The following is a 17,549-nucleotide window of genomic DNA, read 5'->3' on the forward strand; positions in this document are numbered from 1 at the left end:
TGCAGCAGAATCCAAGGAGCTGAGAAAGAGCAGATGTTGTCCAAATGGGACTAATTTACCCAGACTGTTATTTTAAAACATAGTGAATGCAAATACAGCATTTAAAATTGGTCATGCCTCAGGCAATATCTTTTGCTGAAGCCATATTAACAATTTTGAAACAATAGTCTACAATACGTAGGGTTAAATTTTCCCACTCTCTCAGAACTGAAGTTCCTCCTGTAGCCAGACAAGTTATGCTTTTGTAATTATGCAGTTAAGCATTTGTGCACTTTCAGGTGCTCTCAACTTCATCTTTGAGCATCAGATCTACATCATTCTGAGCAAGGCAAACATAGTCTATTTCATGGTCTGTTTCTTCACCTTATTTCTTCAGTCTGTATAAAGATACATAATCACTGTTGATCTGTGGTGCTGTTGATTTTCTTGACATCAGAAGTTGTCTTTGTCATTTCTGTCTAAACTTTCTGTGGAGGAGCAAACTTTTCTTGAGTCTGTGCTACTGGGTTATCAAAATGTTCAAAATACATAAAGAGGCTGTGTCTGCAGCTTACTTCCATGTCATATAGAGATATTTGATTCAGCTAATATATTGAACACATCAGACCTTAACTATATATATTTCTCCTCTAACTTTTCCTGCAGAGTTTATCAACACATAAAAAAGCATCTCAAGAGATGACAGCTACAGCAAAGCAGCTAACAGGAAAAGCTAAAGCAGTTGGTCAGGGTGACAGAAGGATGTGCTAAGAGCAGCTGCACTTTGAACCCACAACATTCATTACACCTGTGCATGGCAGTCTGTATTCTGTATGCAGAATACAGAATATTCTGAGGAACCCACAAGGATCATCAAGTCCATCTCTTAAGGGAATGGTCCATATGGGGATGAGCCCACAACCCTGGTGTTATTAGCACTGTGGTCTAACCAGTGAACTAATCCCAGTATTTAATGCGATGTCCATCCCTCCCTGGGCCATCCCCACCCCTACCACTCTCCCCACAACCCTCACTTTCCCACAGGTGTTCATGACTTCCATGGGAAGAGAGAAAAGTACAGAGAGGCCACAGGGGTAAGATACAAAAATGAAAGGATGGGGTTTGATGGGCTGAGTCTGTGTTGGCAGGAAAAGGAAAAATGGAAATATTTGCCAACCCAAGGAGATCCCATCCAAGGCAGAGATCATAGAATTAGCAAAGCCAGCAAGTCCCTTGCAGGAAGCACACAAACCATATACTTTATGTAGTATTAGGCATCTGACCTAATTACACAGAATTACCCTGTGCCTGGGAAGTGCCTACATCTCTCTCTGTTGACTTTAAGGAATGTAGTGTTGATCCTCTGAATCATACCTAAGTGAGATGTCCAAATTTGATGGTGTGAATAACCCTCTAGGAGTAATAAATAAAACTGTGCACAGCTTAGTACTGGCAGGAGGTATGTTTTGATAGTAGGCATGTTTACAATTCCCAACTGAATAAGCATTAGTCTGAGATTTGACATTGTTATGAGGAGACTTACAGTCTATAATTTCAGTATCTCTTTCTACAAATGCTGTGAAGTTTACATAGCATTTCAAATGATTCCTTAATTGTCATGGACAGTAGTATTTGCAATGATGCCTTAAGTTTCGGCTTTTATATTTTTTAGATTCTGTGCTGCTTTAGTGTGTAGTTCTGAGCATCATATTTAGTGTTGGTAAGCTCTCTTCACAGAGTAGGTAGACAAAATAATTCCTTTTCTAGCCTGGGAGCAAGGACAATCAATATAAGGTTCAGGCCCAAAAGCATAAACAATGAAGAGAGAAAAACAAGGGGAATTGAAGAGAGAAAAACAAGGAGGATGGAACTTCATAACCTAAAGCTATAACTGGACAATTAACCCCAGTATGTAAATGGACCAAAACTAATAAAAGTGTGAGACCCCGTGACCCCATGAAATGGTCCATTTTGTGACTTGGGTCTATCTTAGGTGTAGCCCTGGCCAGGCTCCTGTGCTGCCCAAGGTATATCCTTTAAGGCCTTTTAAAAAATACCTACTTTATTCTTTAACTCTGTCTAGTCTCTGTTCCAGGTCAGCCTCCCAAGGCATCAGCAAGGCCAGAGTTTGGAAAAAAATGTCTCATTAGGCTGTCTCAACTCCTGCACACCAGGAGTTCAATTCTGATTGAAGATGGTCAATGTTTCCATTTTTAGCTCCCAGTTTGAAGCAGTCAAACCAAAGTCATCTGACCTTCAGGAAGAAGGTTTAGTGTTCCCTGAAGGCCAGGCTCCATTACTACATCTAAGGATGAATATCACAAATCATTACTTGGGTCTGAGCTTTTTCTTCTACTTGAGCCATGATTACTAAAGATGAAATGTGCTCTTAGTTTCGTGGTCTCCTATAGGATATAGCATTTCCAGAGTACTTTCCTGGTCACTCTTGTGCATTACAATTGTGCTGCTTTCAATTGTGATTTGATCAACTAACTTATCTACAATACTTACCTCTGACATGACACACAGTGCCAGAAAGAAAATCAGTCTAAAAGTTGCAGAAAGCATAACTTTAGATACAGCATAGCAGTATCTACAGCATAACTGCAGATCATTTAGTAAGTGAAAACATAAATGGGGAGAGTGAATATTCTCTTTGAATGGAAACAAAAAGCCACTCCAGAGTAATGGGATTTGAAGATGTTAAAGGTTTCTTCCTTGCTTAAAAAGCACTGCTTTTGGCTTTTTCCTTGTCTGGATTGACTAATTGCCTTGGCATCTATTACTTTAGCTAGCAATAAGGGTGCAGTTTTTGTGTTCCAACCTTTGCACTCTTCCTGGTTAAATCATAAAAACACAAGACTGAAAGCATGCATGCCTACACTATGTATATTGCAGCTGTTTTTCTTCTGTGCTCTACTTTCTGTATATCATATAGCACTATATATGCTATGCAGATGTCTCCTGTGCAAAAAGAAACAGGCAGTAGAAGAGTAGTGTTAAATCAGTACCCACTTAATGCACAAAGAGCATCCTTCAAAATTTGGTCACTATCAATATAAAGAGAAATAGATATGCTACCTTTCTCTTGGTCATGGTGTATTGTTGGAGCTGGGAGACACTAGTCCATTAAAGCCTCTTTTGCTCCCTTGAAGAAAAAGGGGGAAGAGTGCTTTGATATTCAAAATTTGAGCTGAGAGAGGTCTTAATTCCTTCCTGCTGTTACACTTCTTTATGTTACAGCTTGACTACTGAGTCAGGTTTGCAGAGCACAGGTAGGCTTCTTGGTCACATCACTAAATGTAAAAATCTTAAGTGGCACATATGGGTTTATCTTCTGTTTAAAAAAAAGTGCATTAATATGGAGCAAAGCCTGTCTTATGTGCTCCAGGAACCTACAAGGATAGATGTCTTAGAGAACTAGACAGATAGAAGGAGAGAGAGGGAGGGGGAGATAGGCATGCAAGCAGGCAGACATTAGGAAATCTGTCCTTGACCTTCATATGCCAAAGAAATTATTTTTGTTTGAGGTGGGGGAAAGTCAACCCCTTAAGGGAAAACAGAAGAGGGGAGAGAGGTAATAAGGAAATGAGTCAGACACAAAGAATTGTTGGCAAATACAGGCACTTCCCAGTAAAGGAGGACAGTTTTCAGCTGATCTAATGTTAAAAACCACAGATAATATGTGCCTGGTTTTTATTTAGTCCCTCTTGCAGCTAGAAATATTAGAGTTTAATATATGGCAAAAAAAGTGAGAAAGAAGACCCTTTTCTCCCTCTTGCCTGCCTCCCCAAATCACACAGGGGAGCAAGATGAAAATCTGAACCACTGATTTAATTTGAGTGTTAGGTTTTTTTAAATTTTTTTTTCCTCCTCGGATATGCTCTTTGTTTCACTGTAACCTTTAAAAAGGTAAAAATCTGTGGTTTCTTCAGAGATGTTTCTAATCAGATTGAATTAACTTGTGTAACTGTATAAATACAATGACGATAACTGATATTTTATTTTAGATGTTATTAACCAAGGAATGCTGAACTACTCTAGATTCATTAATAAATCCCTGAGGTTCTTCTTGCTCCAGAATCTGCTGTAAGAGCCACAGACTTCTTCACAATACTTCCAAGCACTTAAATTAATTGCAGTCTGTGGAGCTGGTTGGCACCTTATCCAGATCCTAAACATTATAAACTAACCAGTACAGGATCAAAGTGTAAAGCCTGTGGCTTATCACTATTGCTAGATCAAAGTTGCAGTTATGAACAGCAGAAATACTGGGGGCAGCTGCAACTCAAGTAGAAACATTTTTTGTCAAAAATCAAAAAGGAGGTATTTTTGCTATCTTGGAAACAAACTACAAGGAAAAAACAGAAGGCTATTTACTCACAGGATACAATTGCATTTAAGGATGGCCAGAGTCAAGCAAATGAGGGATAAGTGTGAAAGCTCCATAGTTTGCGAGGGAAGATGAGCTGTAGAAATACTACTTAATTCATTATTATGTTGGTGTAAGCCTTTTTTGAGAAGTCACTATCTTCATTTGAAGAAGTACATTTGATGTCCTGCTTTTTCCTGTGAGATACTGACTGAATATACTGGTCTGAGTTTACACTTGTCAATCTGCAGAATCAGAAATTGGGGAGGGATCTCTTTGCCTTGATTCCCAAGGTACAGAGGTGCTATAGACCTGAAAGGCAGAGCACTTTCTCTGATAGTGTCACTAGAATTTAAATAGTTATGCAACAAGGTGGTTTTTATTAATAATGTCAATGACTGCATCCCCATTCCCTTTTGAGGGGGAAGGAGATTATTTCCTTATTAAATATATACATATACTTAATTTATAGTACCATTTCTGTTGTAGCAACTCATCCACATCATTCTAACAATGATGTCTACCAGTGTCTTGGCTAGTCTGAGAGGGAGAGAACTAAACTGTAGCATATAGGTCCTGTCTGCCTTTCAATGGCATCTGTTTCATAGGAGCTCAGGCTAGGCTAGCTTAGAACTTTCCTTGAGGACACAAATGTCTCTCTGTGCAGATCTTGTCAGGGGCTAAGGGAAGCATTTTTATCATGCCTCATGGTTGAAACACTGGGATTGTGGTGAATGAGTCTAGTTACATTCTTTGTTCCGTATGTTTCTATCAGGGGTGTTTCAACACACTTTTCAATATATATTTGCAATATAGATGTCTCTCTGGAACTGAAACAGTGTTGAGCCTCAGTTTTGCTTTGGGTGTCAGACAGAATGAGGGCAAAACCAGTCAAGCAGCACCCTCTCCCACTGTCCTGGATGTTGCTAAGATGTACCTAAATGATAACAGCTCTCTAGGGATACCTACATGTGGAATTATCCTCATGAAGACCTCCTCACTGGGAGAAACCCACAGCAGCCACCTAATTCCACTGCAATTCGGAATAAGACAAGCCAGTATTACTGATTACTCCTACTGGCTGCTAGTAGTCATCCCAAAAAGCCTCAATGAAACAAACTTAAACAAGAAATTAGAACTGACATTGTTCAATATGTATTATTATTATTTTGTATTACAAACACGTTTCAAAATGGAAATTCTTTTGAAAATATATCTGCAGATATATGACAGCTCAGCTCTATGCATTCTGTGAGCTACAACATAACCATCCTACTTGTTTTTTTTCCTTCTATTAGGTGGCTATTATAAACTTTGGCAACTAAACCTTCTAAAGAAATTACCCCAGGTACAACTAGTTAATTGATTCATTTATTTGTAATCTGAAAGTATGCAGCATTAGAAATTAATCCCATTCATCCCTTTTTGTCTCTGACAGGATATACAATGAAACATCACTAGATGAAATACCAGAAGTTCATTCATTATTGTCTTTTTAAGCAAGTTTGGTGGTGGAAAAAGTGAAGCAAATGACTACCACCAATAGAAATATTCCTTCAGCCTTTATAAGTAATTTTATGCTGACAGGATTCATCAGACCTGTGACACAGGTAGTAGTCTCTCTAGATGAAATAGCAATCCCCAAAAATATTTAAGACTTTTTAGGAAACAAGAGGTTCATTTAGTTACTTCAGATGTGCTCCAAAGCACTTCAGAGACCAGAGAGAAAAAAAAAACCTTGCAGTGTGCTTCTTTCAACTTTCTATTATCTGTCATCACCTGGGGTATTCCTTGATCTACCACCTTGAATAATTTTGTAGATTGAGATAGTATTAATATTAACAGGATTTCTGAGCAAAGATGAAGGATGCTAATGTTGTTGTCTTCCTGTAAATCTTCAGATAAAAGCTTAGATTAATTAGTATTACCCAAGGCTTTCAAAAAGAATCACATGGGTGCTTGACCTGTAAAATAATCAAAAGGTAAAGTATTTCTAAAACCAGGTATATTAGAGAAAAAAATCAGCCAGTACATGCATTTTCAACATAGGTGCATGTTAACTAGAATTTTACTACAGACCAGCATTTTAGAGACAGTTCTGATTTCGGTCATACTCGTGTAGGCTTACTGAGGACAGTAGATTAAAAAAAAATCTGAAGTGTCATTTGTTTGAAAAGTATATTTGGCCCCATTTATTCACTAAGGATCAGATCAGGGCTTTGTTTCACATTGATATATTTATGGATATATTTTCAAGAACAAATGGATTGTCAACATCCAAATTGAAATTTGTTGAAATATGGCCATTACTGTTCCATTTTCACTGAGGGCTTGTGTCTCCACAGAGGCACATGGCTAACCTGATGGGAGGATTACCCAGAATGATCTTAGCTTTTGTGGCTGGAGTCTGCTGAGCCAGCTCCATTCTGTGGAGTTACTGGGACACTGCCAGACAGCACCACAATGAAATTGTCACAGGGTAGGTAGAGATTATGTTATCTTCACTAGGTCCTAATTTTATGTCTGTGTTTGAGCACAAACAGCATATTCAGAACTGACCTGCTGCATGCCTGACCAGCAGCTTCTTGCCTTGTCTTTACTTTCTTGAGCAATGGTGACTGAGTGTTGTCTGAAGTGGACGAGCAGGCTCGTGGGCTGTACCCCCATGAGTACGCTGCCATAACGAGCACTCATGGAGTGTTGGGCTGAAAGAGGTGCAAGCCTCATTCAGCAGGCCAGTAGCTCCATTAGGGTTAAGACATTTTCTTGGTAAAATAAGGTGGTCCATGTCTGGCCTGTTTAGTCATGTTTTTAAGGGTAAACCATGACTGCCTTGGAATGGAAAGTGTTACTGTTAAAGATCTCCTTATACAAGTGAGCAGGACAGCCAATCAGATATGTGGCATTTCCATGAGATTCTGGCTTTAGGGCTGCCTATCAAATGGATCATTAATGAGTCAGGTTCTGGCAAAAGCACAGGAAAGCCTCGGGAGAAAAATGGGGAGATGAGCTGGCATTTCTGGTATTGATGTCGCTACTTCTAGCCATGAGCTTCACAAAGTGTAAAAGGGAAAACAGCCAACCAGAGGCAGGAGTCATTCTTGAGTAACTTCCCCAGAAACTTTGTCAGTGAAGGGCTCTTTTCCAAAGATCATTGCGGCAGAATGAGACCTATCTGCTCATGGTCCTTCCCGTTTTGGGTTTCATTTCTCAAGATGGCAAAGGAAGCCGCACTGGCCACATGGCATGACCTCATGGCAGCTGTCTCATCCACTCCAGCCCTCCTTCCATGCCTAGGAGACAGAGACTGGAGCTAAAGACACACTCATTTTTCTACTCAGGTGCCAGTCGTTTACAAAGGGTAAGTTAATAAATTAAGGTATGTAACAGAGCAAAAACAAGACAAAACAAAACAAAACAAAACAAAAAACAACAAAAAAAACCCAAAAAACAAAAACAACGACAAAAAACCAAAAAAAAACCAAAAAACCCCAAAACAAACAAACAAACAAACAAACAAAAACCCCAAAAAACAAAAGAGAAAGGCCAGAAGCACCATGAAAAAAAAATCCCCAAAAGAAAAAAGAATAAGCATAATAAGGAACAGGAGAACGGAAAGGTGACTTCAGGGTGATGTGGAAGAGAGTACAGAAAAGAGAGTGAGAAAGAAAATACACCATTGCAATATCCTGCTGAAAATTAAATTAAATAAATTCAATATCTCAATTTCACTTTTATGTTCTCTAAACAGATAGAAAATAATGAAATTCACTCCTCTCTGTTAAAGTCTTAAAAATCCAGAACACTGTCTAAAGGCATTTTTTCCTCTTGTAGCTAATTACAGAATTTTCTTGTTAGTTTGAATATAAATTAGAGAATTTCTATGAAGAGTGCTACATGCATAGCACTAAGTTTCAGATCAAGTTAAGTGTAGAAACATTTTAAAAAGGATTCTTCGGATACTACAAGGAAATACTAGTATCTTAACAGATCTCTTAGTAGAGATTCTTTCTCTGCTAAATAAGTAATGCCCCATCAGTCTGCAATTACTTCTAATGGTGTAAATTGCTACTACAGAGAAGTGACAATGTCAGTGTTAGAGAGCATTTGTCTTTTTTCCATCTTCATTCACTGCAGGGCATTCTATGACTTGTAGCCCTTTCTACAAAGGATTTTAGGACAGTGCCACTTGATTACAAGGGACTCTGAAGGAGTCTTTTCTCTTTGGCAAACTTGTGGGACAGGAAAAGTGACCTGAAACTCCATCTGAATTAATGACCTTCTCTCTAGGATGAAAGTTCAAGTAGTGTAGTTTTTCTACTGTCAACGGCAACATGAAAATGGAAAACCAATCCTTATAATCTCTGTATCAGTTGCAGAAGTGTTGGACATTGTCATATCTCGTTATTATCCTTGGTTTCTCATACTTATATGTTACCTTTGCATCTTGCACAATGATCATGTTGTTGTATCATTTTATAGTTATTCTAGAGAAACAAAACTGCCCCAGAATTTGGTGTGTTTGCTGCTAGAGTTTCCAAAGCAGTTCACATTATATCAATCATGAGCACATAAATTATGTTCAAAGTAGAAATACTAAAGAATTCAGAATTTGACTATGAACATAGTATTTATTTTGTCTCATATACCAGAGTCTGCTGAAGCATGTTTTACTATTATACCACCTGTCCATTTCCACTCACATAGCTGGAGAATGGGAGATGACAAGTAAACCCCTAAAGAAGGGACTCAGATGTTGATTTGCTTCTTGTGTACCATATGATAGAAACAGAAATTAGAAGGTAACCCTGGAAGAATGATGGATATATTTCATATTTGTGTGCTTTTGGTTCAAGTAGTTGCATCATGCAGCTTGCTCAAAATAAAATTAGCTCTTCTACTTTTGATTTTAGCAAAAAAGTAAAAATAATTACCATGGCGGACTTTCTTCTGATTTTGTGTCCTGAAGATGAGCTTCCAAGAAGCAACTCTGAAAGGTTCCTCACCGTGGGGCACTAATAAATTCTACCTCCCTTACTCATTCCAATATTTTCTAAGTGTGTATTTATGCATGTTCACTCAAATAATGTGATTGTCTGAACAACACACTCACAGGAAACCACCTTAAAAAGAATAACTTTAACTTTTTGGCTACACCTGAGAAGATATTTTAGAGAGCGTAAAGGTGTTTAACAGGTTTATGAAAGATATTACTTGAAAGTTGAAAGTAATTTTAAACTCAGTCCCAGTAAGAAGCATAAGTTTCACTAATGTTTTCTTTCTTTTGTTGAGTCAACTGATTGCACCTGATTTCCTATGAATTTTGGTCTTTTCCAGTTTGTGTTATTCCTCTTTCCTACTAACCAAGAATGATCTTTATTATGAAGGTTTTCTGTGTCTAGGACATCAGCAAGTCATAGACTTTCTAATTAGACCCTAAAAAAAAGAGGCTGCCCTGTTGACATGTTATTGAGAGATGTCTTTCTTGAAAACTCCATCACAGCTAACTGAGCAATGGTCTCATGCCATTAAGCTGAACAATTGGAGGCTTTGTCCCTGTTACTTAGAGCTGCAGAGTGTTTGGATGTTTGGAAATACTGCACAGATTCACAGTAGTAAGAGAAAGACAAGCAGATTGAAAGAATGGGAAAAAGCATTTACAGTGTTTGTTAGCATAGAAGATTTCTGATGCACCTCAGAATCTTTTCTTCAGTCACCTTTTTGAGGTGTGCCTGGATGAGGGGGATGCACACAATGAGATGCTTCTCTATTTCCAGGCTTCCATGCCAGCTGCAGCAGCAAACTGAGGAGCTCTGTTTTTCTAGAAAAACACTAGCAATGCTTCATTGGTGTGAGAAAGGCATAGTTATATTTCTTTCAGTGCAGCTTGGACAATTTACATTGGCTACAGAAAATCTTGCACTGTGACCTCACATTCTCATTGCAACAATGGAGCACAAAATGTGGTAAGAGATTAGGGGGTTATATGTCCCCATAACCATAATTTTGAGTGGTTCTTCATGAGAAGGAAGGTGCTGTTTCAGGAACAATTTATGATTTCTGAACGATTTATGAGCATACATTTCTGAACAGGAAATTGGTTCAAGACACAAGTTATCACTGGCAGACTTCATTTATATGCAGCAAAAATATCACCTACAGCTTTCCTGAGATTGGCCTGTGCTCAACATGCCTTCACTGATTACATGTGTTGCCTGCAGCTCTGTTTTGATTGCACACGCTGTATCCCCAAGCTCTCTTGCAGGAGAGGGTTACACAGAACATGTTGTTCCATAGGAACCTCCTTTTGACAAGGAATCTGTCTTCACTGTCATGTCTGTCATACCAGACATAAATCAGTGTCAAATGTACCACTCCAAAAATAGTCTGGGCCTGTTTTACCTTCAGGCAGCCTTAGAGAGTTGGCACACACTCCCTCTGTCCCCAGACCCAGGGAGAGGCAGGTGCTCCTTCTGCTCCGCCAAATTTAAGAACATTTGTTAACTGAAAAAGAAAGTTCCATGGAGAAGCAAGATCTTCCTACATTTGACCCTGAGAGGGTTTTTTTCTTTTCCTTTTTGGCTTTGTGCATCTTATCAGTGGCTCTTTATGCCTTCACAGTCTAACTAATTGATTCCTTTCTCTTGTGACGCTTTTGTAATTGGATTGCAATAAATTATACCCTGCTGTTTAAGAATGTGTCAAATATTGTTTTAACTTGTCCAATTCAAAGAATTGAGAACTAGAGACTGGATCATAAAGCATCATAGAATTTTGTTGGAATTAAACAGACACTTAGCAATAATTTTTCTGTCACTTACATCTACATAAATCCAGTATGACTCCACTGGCCTCAAGTACTTTCTCAGCATTTACACCAGTCTGAGTGATGGCAGATTTTAACTCTTCATTCCTGTGGTGAGATGGATGGAGTCCAGGCCAAGATACACAGAATGTGTTGGGAAAGCAGTGAGTAATGCTACACAATAATTTGAAGAGACTAAATTAAAAACAGTGATGGTTGCCTGAGGATGCTGTATTCATAAAGAGGATGGCTAAGAAGTACCCCTTTACCTAGTACCTAGTATTACAATGTGTCTGTGCCATGGATAAAACCAGAAGTTTTTACATATATTTCCTAAACTTGGTAAAGTATTATTTCCTGTACCAACATGATTAAGATAGCAAAAACAGGCTGCCAGGGAAAGACCAGACTTTTCTCAAGAGAGCAATTGTTTTCCCTATCACTGTGAGTCAATCTGGTCTCTGGACTGCTCCAGTCTCCTCTCACTGCAGCAGACTGGCCAACTGTGCCAAATTATGTGTCAAGGCTTTTCGCAGTGCAACCTCTTTCCCACAGAACAGCACACAGAGAATTGCACTCTTCATTTAAGTCACTGACTGGACTGGAACCACTGAATTATTTTATACAGGATAGAAAAGCTCATGTTTCAGCTGTTATTTTGCATGGGGACTTCTTTTTTCATTATTGTGGCCACATACCACTGGCAGCTGTACAGATAAAAAACAATACTTAAATCCACACAGTCCCTTGTCAGTACTGTCCACACATCCTAGGAGTAAACATTTTACTCAACTGATTCACAATTTTATTAAAATAAAAAATCCTAGAAAGTAGATGCAATGTTCTGTACTGCTTTACCTGCAACAAGAATGGGCAATCATTTACTTCATGTGCCTATTTAAAATCCTGGGCATGAATCATTATGACTGACCCATATAGAAGCAAGGAGAGTCAAAGTCTGTTTTCTTTCCCTCTCTAAAATGCCAACAGAAGTGTAGGTTAACAGTGAATCACATTAATCTTAGCTGAGGTGTTTGAACCTTGGAAATCCAATGACTTGTTCCATACACTAACTGGAGATTCATTAGGAAGGCTCCCTTCAAGTGAGGAATGTACAGGCCGCTCCCTCTGGCATCCTGGCAGATATTCTTGGTGGCACATGCTAGAAATCAGGTCTCAGCTAAGGAAACCTGACCACAAGATGGACTGCTGCTGTAGACCCAGATCTTTTCTCAGAAGGGGACCTTTTCTCACTTCTCTGAGTCTGTAGACCCAGAAGTGCAGGGAATTTGGGTGTCAGGGGTTTAGAAGTGGTAGCCTATGGTGCTAAGAACATAATTCTGTCCATAAGAAGTACCTCTACAACTTTTTTTTCTGGTCCCTGTAGTTCATATTCCTTTGCTTTAATTTAGGACATGTGGAAAAATGCACACATACAGTTGATATATCTGGCACAATTCTAGATTGAGTGTGAGGGCTTGCTCTGGAGCCACAAGAAAAAAATTCAAACTTTCTATGCATTTCCAGGCTAAATTTGGTCCACCAAGATTTGCAGCAGTGTCTACATGATACAGATACGATTTTTTGAAGGTCTCTAATTTTGCCTTGCATAATATTCAGGTCTGCATTTCTACTCACTGCATCTAATTTAGGAAGATCCTCTGGTTTTCTGTCCACTTTATGTACATCTTGGAAAATAAATGAGAACAGGCATGACTCTAACAATAAAAAATTCTAAATAAAGAAAAGACAGATAGGCACTTTTGGAACTTCTAAATGAAAACCTGATACAGGAAGAAGAAATGAGTCTAACAAATAAACTTCCTATGCATTGAAAGATCAAATAGAATAAAAAGCTGAGCAGTTAATATAACACATATTTATTGCCTATGCTGTAGAATAACAGCACTCTCCTTGCAGGCAGAATAATCAAGAAGAGTCTGAAAAACTTATCGTTCAATGATTTATGGTTTTTCTTCCATTGCTCACATTCATAAATGGTTGAATATTCAAGCCTTGACCTACATTATAGTCACTCCCTGCTAAGAGAAAATTGACATTAGGCCTATATTGTCACTAGTTCTAAAGCATACAAAATATTAAGGTTGGTGTTCTCACAGCTACTGTTTCTCAATAGGGAATTTCATGGCCTTTTGAAGTAATTCAACATCTTATTTACAGTGAAGTTCCAAAGGCAGTCATGCATCTAAATTACTAGCTTGAAAACACTGCTCTAGAAGAATTAAAGTGAAGTCACAGGAGCTTGGCCAGAGAGATGCAGGGTTTCAGATGGGAGCCCTATAGAAAGTATTTAGTTTGTGAGCTAAAGTGAGGTTCCTGTGACTGCCAGCCTGGCTCATGCCCTGGCTTGTGTCTGACAGCTGTGCAGCGCTCTGTCTCGTGTATCACCGCCGGAGATCTTGGATCTGTGCTGACAGTCCCGCCGGCAGCACTCAGGGCCAGGTGCGTGTCATTCCTCTCCCACAGCAGGGCTGGCTATGTGGCGTGGTCAGTCGTCGAAACTTGCTCCAGTGAGTAAACAGAGCTGGAGAGATTTGCAAGATTCACGAGGAGGTGTTCGTCAGTGTTACTCCGTTTTAATAAGCACACTCCATGTATGGCAGATGTTATTCCAACAGCTCCTGGGCTTCTTGCGATGTCATGCACAGAGCCAGGCATTACTGGACAGAAATATGAATTCCCATGCCAGGCTTTTTGTTTCTGGAAGCCAAGTCAATGTAATAGCCACCCTTTTGATATTCGTAAATAAGTTAGCACAGCATTTTCACTGTTGGAATTAACTGAGTACCTAATTATGGTGACAGAGAGCTATTCTTTCGTGGCCTAATTAGAATATTGAAATACTGTACATACCCTCCACTAAGGCCCATGTATGTCTGTGTGAACATTCTTTCTTTAAAAAACAAAGCCAAAGCATCAATATCACACATGGGCTTATGTGTTGGTTAAAGACAGGAGAAAACTTGTGTATGTCCTACCATGAAGGTATTTTCTGTGAATTGGGCCGTAAGATTGAAATTCTAAGCAGCCACACAATTAATTCTTCAGTTATGCAGTCCAATTAGGACAAATGCTTCCTTTCTAGTTTAATTAGAGATGGGTAAGCTCGTTTGAGCTTATTTGTATAAAATATGTGCTCATTAAAGAAGGCCTGGATTTTGTTCAGCTTGTTAGAAATGTTGTAAAAAAAAAAAGCTTTCTCACACTGGCTCTAGTCTTTTTAACCCTTTAAAGACCACAAATCTGACAGTCTATCAGTTACCCTCAAAGCACAGTATGCTTGTTTCTCCCAGAAAAAGAAAAAGGGTGATTTCATTACAGTAGGAATATTTGTAAACTCCAAGCTGCCATGCAGGTAAACATCTGCCATAGTCAGATATCATTTATTATGACATTTCTCCCTGGCGGCTAATGCAACTTATAAAGGGCTTGTAGGGTTTGGGAATCTTTTTTCAGAGGTCCCTGGCAACAGAATGAATGGGAAACTTTGTGACTGACATAACCAGTCTGCTGAGAGAAGAGCAGGGAACTTATGAATCGACATTTGGATACTTCTGTGGGGAATGAAGTAGAAAGATTTACATGAAAACTATACTGTATGAAGCCACAAAGGGCACAAAGTCAGTTGAAATGTCCCAAGGATAGGCAATGCCAATGATTTGAGCATGTTGTTTCCTGCTTTCCTCCTCTTATGCTATTTCTTTTGTGAGCTCATCTATTCAACAGAGAGTAGTATGTGGAAGTGAAAGCACATGCATGAATCTCATGATGAAAAATGACACAAAACAGGACATAATTTATTCAAATCATACCTTCAGAAAATCAAGCAGTCCATCCCTGTGATCAGGGCAGGTTTTCACCTGAAATGCTCCTTCAGCCTTGGGTCCTAGAAGCGGAAGGGAGGAAAGATTGAGCCACCTACCAGGCTACATGTGAGCACAGAGAAATAAAACTTCACAAGACACAGCTGAAAGCACCCACACCTTGGCAGAATCCAGCACAGGGGCAACAACAGAGTAGGAATCTCCCAGATGGCTAGAAAAGACACAAGGGAAAGCTGTCAAAAATTAAAGTCTATTGCTCTTGGAGCCAACACCGTCAGCAAAATGGGCAGATGCAAACCACAGGCTCACACAAAGTGGTAGATGGCAGCCTTGGCCAAAAGAGTTCTGGGGCATGACACAGCTATCTTACAAATGCAAATCCATCCCTTTTCTCCTGCACGTGACGGGGATTAAGCATGCAACAAGTGTGCATTCAAATATTGTGTGCACAAACACAGCTCTTGCCCTTTGAAATCCTAGCCCTGAAAGCCTCTAGTTTCTCCTGTAGTGCTTAGAGCCTTGGTTTCAGAGGCACAGAAGGAGAAGAAAGTTTAAGTGTGGTTCCTAGGTGATTTCTGCTGCTCAGAAAATAGCCCACAGACTAAAAAAAAACTTGGATTTGGGGTTTGGAGCCCATTGTTCAAAGGATTAAGGAAAATGGCATGGCTCTGGAGTCATGACTCTCTTGGCCTAAGAGCTGCCTGAAGCCTTTTGCAGCTTGACAAAATCTCTGAATCAGAGGGGAAATGTAGCATATACAGAAGATGAAACACTGGGCTGTGCATTTGGGACCACATTAAAAGTCTACTGAACTTAATGGAAACCTGGGCTTCAGAGGCCATATGATGTCACAGCAATGAGACACAACTCGGCCCTACAAGCAGAGTTGTGCCTTTCTCCAGGGCTTGGTGCTGAGCTTCTTACTGTCTCAACACCCACACTCTCAGGATTGCCTTTAGGGTGACAACATGGTGTGAAATGAAGACCCTGCAATTTTCATAAGTTTATTTAATTCCTGCAGATTTACAATGACATCATGGTATTTATGATCTTATATTTTCACAGGTGTCACTTCGTCATCTCTTAGTCTGAACAGTTGCTTCATTACAGTTAAATGGGATGGGGTGGAGGGGAAATGCTGGTTTTGAGCTGGGACCTACTGGGACCTGTCATGGCATATTATAAAAATAACCAAATACAGACCTTTTTCAGCCATGAATCAGAGGAAAATAACAACATGATTTCACTTTAAGGGTATATACTGGTCCCAAGATACTTTTTAATTTCAGAGGGAGATTTCCCAAATAATTCACCAAAATGCAAAGGGGAGGCCTTCATAATTGGTGACCTGAAGAGCTAGTGCAGAGTTGTTTCCTGTTTTCTTTCTCACTCTCTTGACAGGTAACTTGTGGCAAAAGCTCTACTGACAGACAACTTGTAGCAAACAGAAACAATAAAAGAGAAGACCATGACCTAAGGAGTGGAGGTCTCAGCAGCAGTGACCGAAGGGGAAACTCTTCTGGAAGAAAGCAAGATGAAATTTTCTCATATATTTGCAAATGAATAATACTTTCCCACAAAGGAAATATTTTTTCTACTCTAATTTTCTTCTGTGGGAGCAAATTGAATCATAGGGATCATTTTATTGGTTCTGTGCTTGTCCCTCAAAGCTGGACTTCAAATACTTTGCAACATAGAAATAAAACACACAGGCAAAAAAAACCCCAAAAAACCAAAAAAACCCAAAGAGGAAATACAATAATAGAGACATGTCTAACTGTTATCAGGAAGACTTTCAGAATTTTTTATTTTCTAGTTAGGTACTGTACAGCGATCCATACTGTGTTAGTATTACCATGATTGCTAAACTTAATTCTAAGTCACTTCAGCTGGAGTTCCTCTGACTTCCCTTTTGGAACACTGGAAAGTTGTTGTGATTTTATTTCAAACCAGGCTTGTGTGTCAGAGACATGGCCTAACTCCCAGCTCCCATGTGCCTTTGCCCTCGTTTTATCTCAAGCTTCACTGTAATCAATACTCAGAAAAGCTAGAATAAAAATGTGTAAAATGTTTCCTTCTGGTTTAAGGTGGTATAAGATACTATATCTGCTATAAAATACAATGGAGTGTGTCCATACCTTTTCTTCCCCAGCCCAAATCCCATAAACTTAGAGAGGTACAGTTATTCTAGTTGAAAGTTGCCCAAATATGCTAAATTTGCCTCAAGCAATTGCCTTCTGGGTAAAAAATTCTTTGAGCACTCACAAGGCTCAGAGAGAGCACAAACAACTGTCCTGTCATTATGCCAAGCACTTGGAACAGGAGCTACTGTTCCAAGCACTTGGAACAGGATCCTTAATGTGTGTCACATTAAGGAACATTTACAATTGCAAGAGGTTAAAGGTGGAAAGGGAGTGTGGATGACAGAGATACCTCTGGAATTTGGCTGACAGATCACAGGGAAGCCTAAGAGGTCTGTAAAAAGCTAAGAAAAGCTCCCAAAGTGATGGAGAATATATTCGCCTACACCTGCTGGATTTTCTGCGTG

At 39.3% G+C, this 17,549-nt stretch overlaps 1 long non-coding RNA gene across 1 annotated transcript; it reads right to left on the reverse strand.

Annotated features, from left to right (window-relative positions):
• Window positions 1-903: 903 nt before the first annotated feature.
• Window positions 904-17,325, reverse strand: LOC146763891 (uncharacterized). The gene is made up of 3 exons (XR_014951643.1): window positions 15,161-17,325; window positions 14,990-15,063; window positions 904-13,701 (listed from the first exon to the last, which is right to left on the reverse strand). It is a non-coding gene; the product is annotated as an uncharacterized LOC146763891 (long non-coding RNA).
• Window positions 17,326-17,549: the final 224 nt, after the last annotated feature.

Source organism: Lonchura striata, chromosome Z (genome assembly GCF_050655825.1).
Source record: "Lonchura striata isolate lonStrDom1 chromosome Z, ASM5065582v1, whole genome shotgun sequence".
Lineage (NCBI taxonomy): Eukaryota > Metazoa > Chordata > Aves > Passeriformes > Estrildidae > Lonchura > Lonchura striata.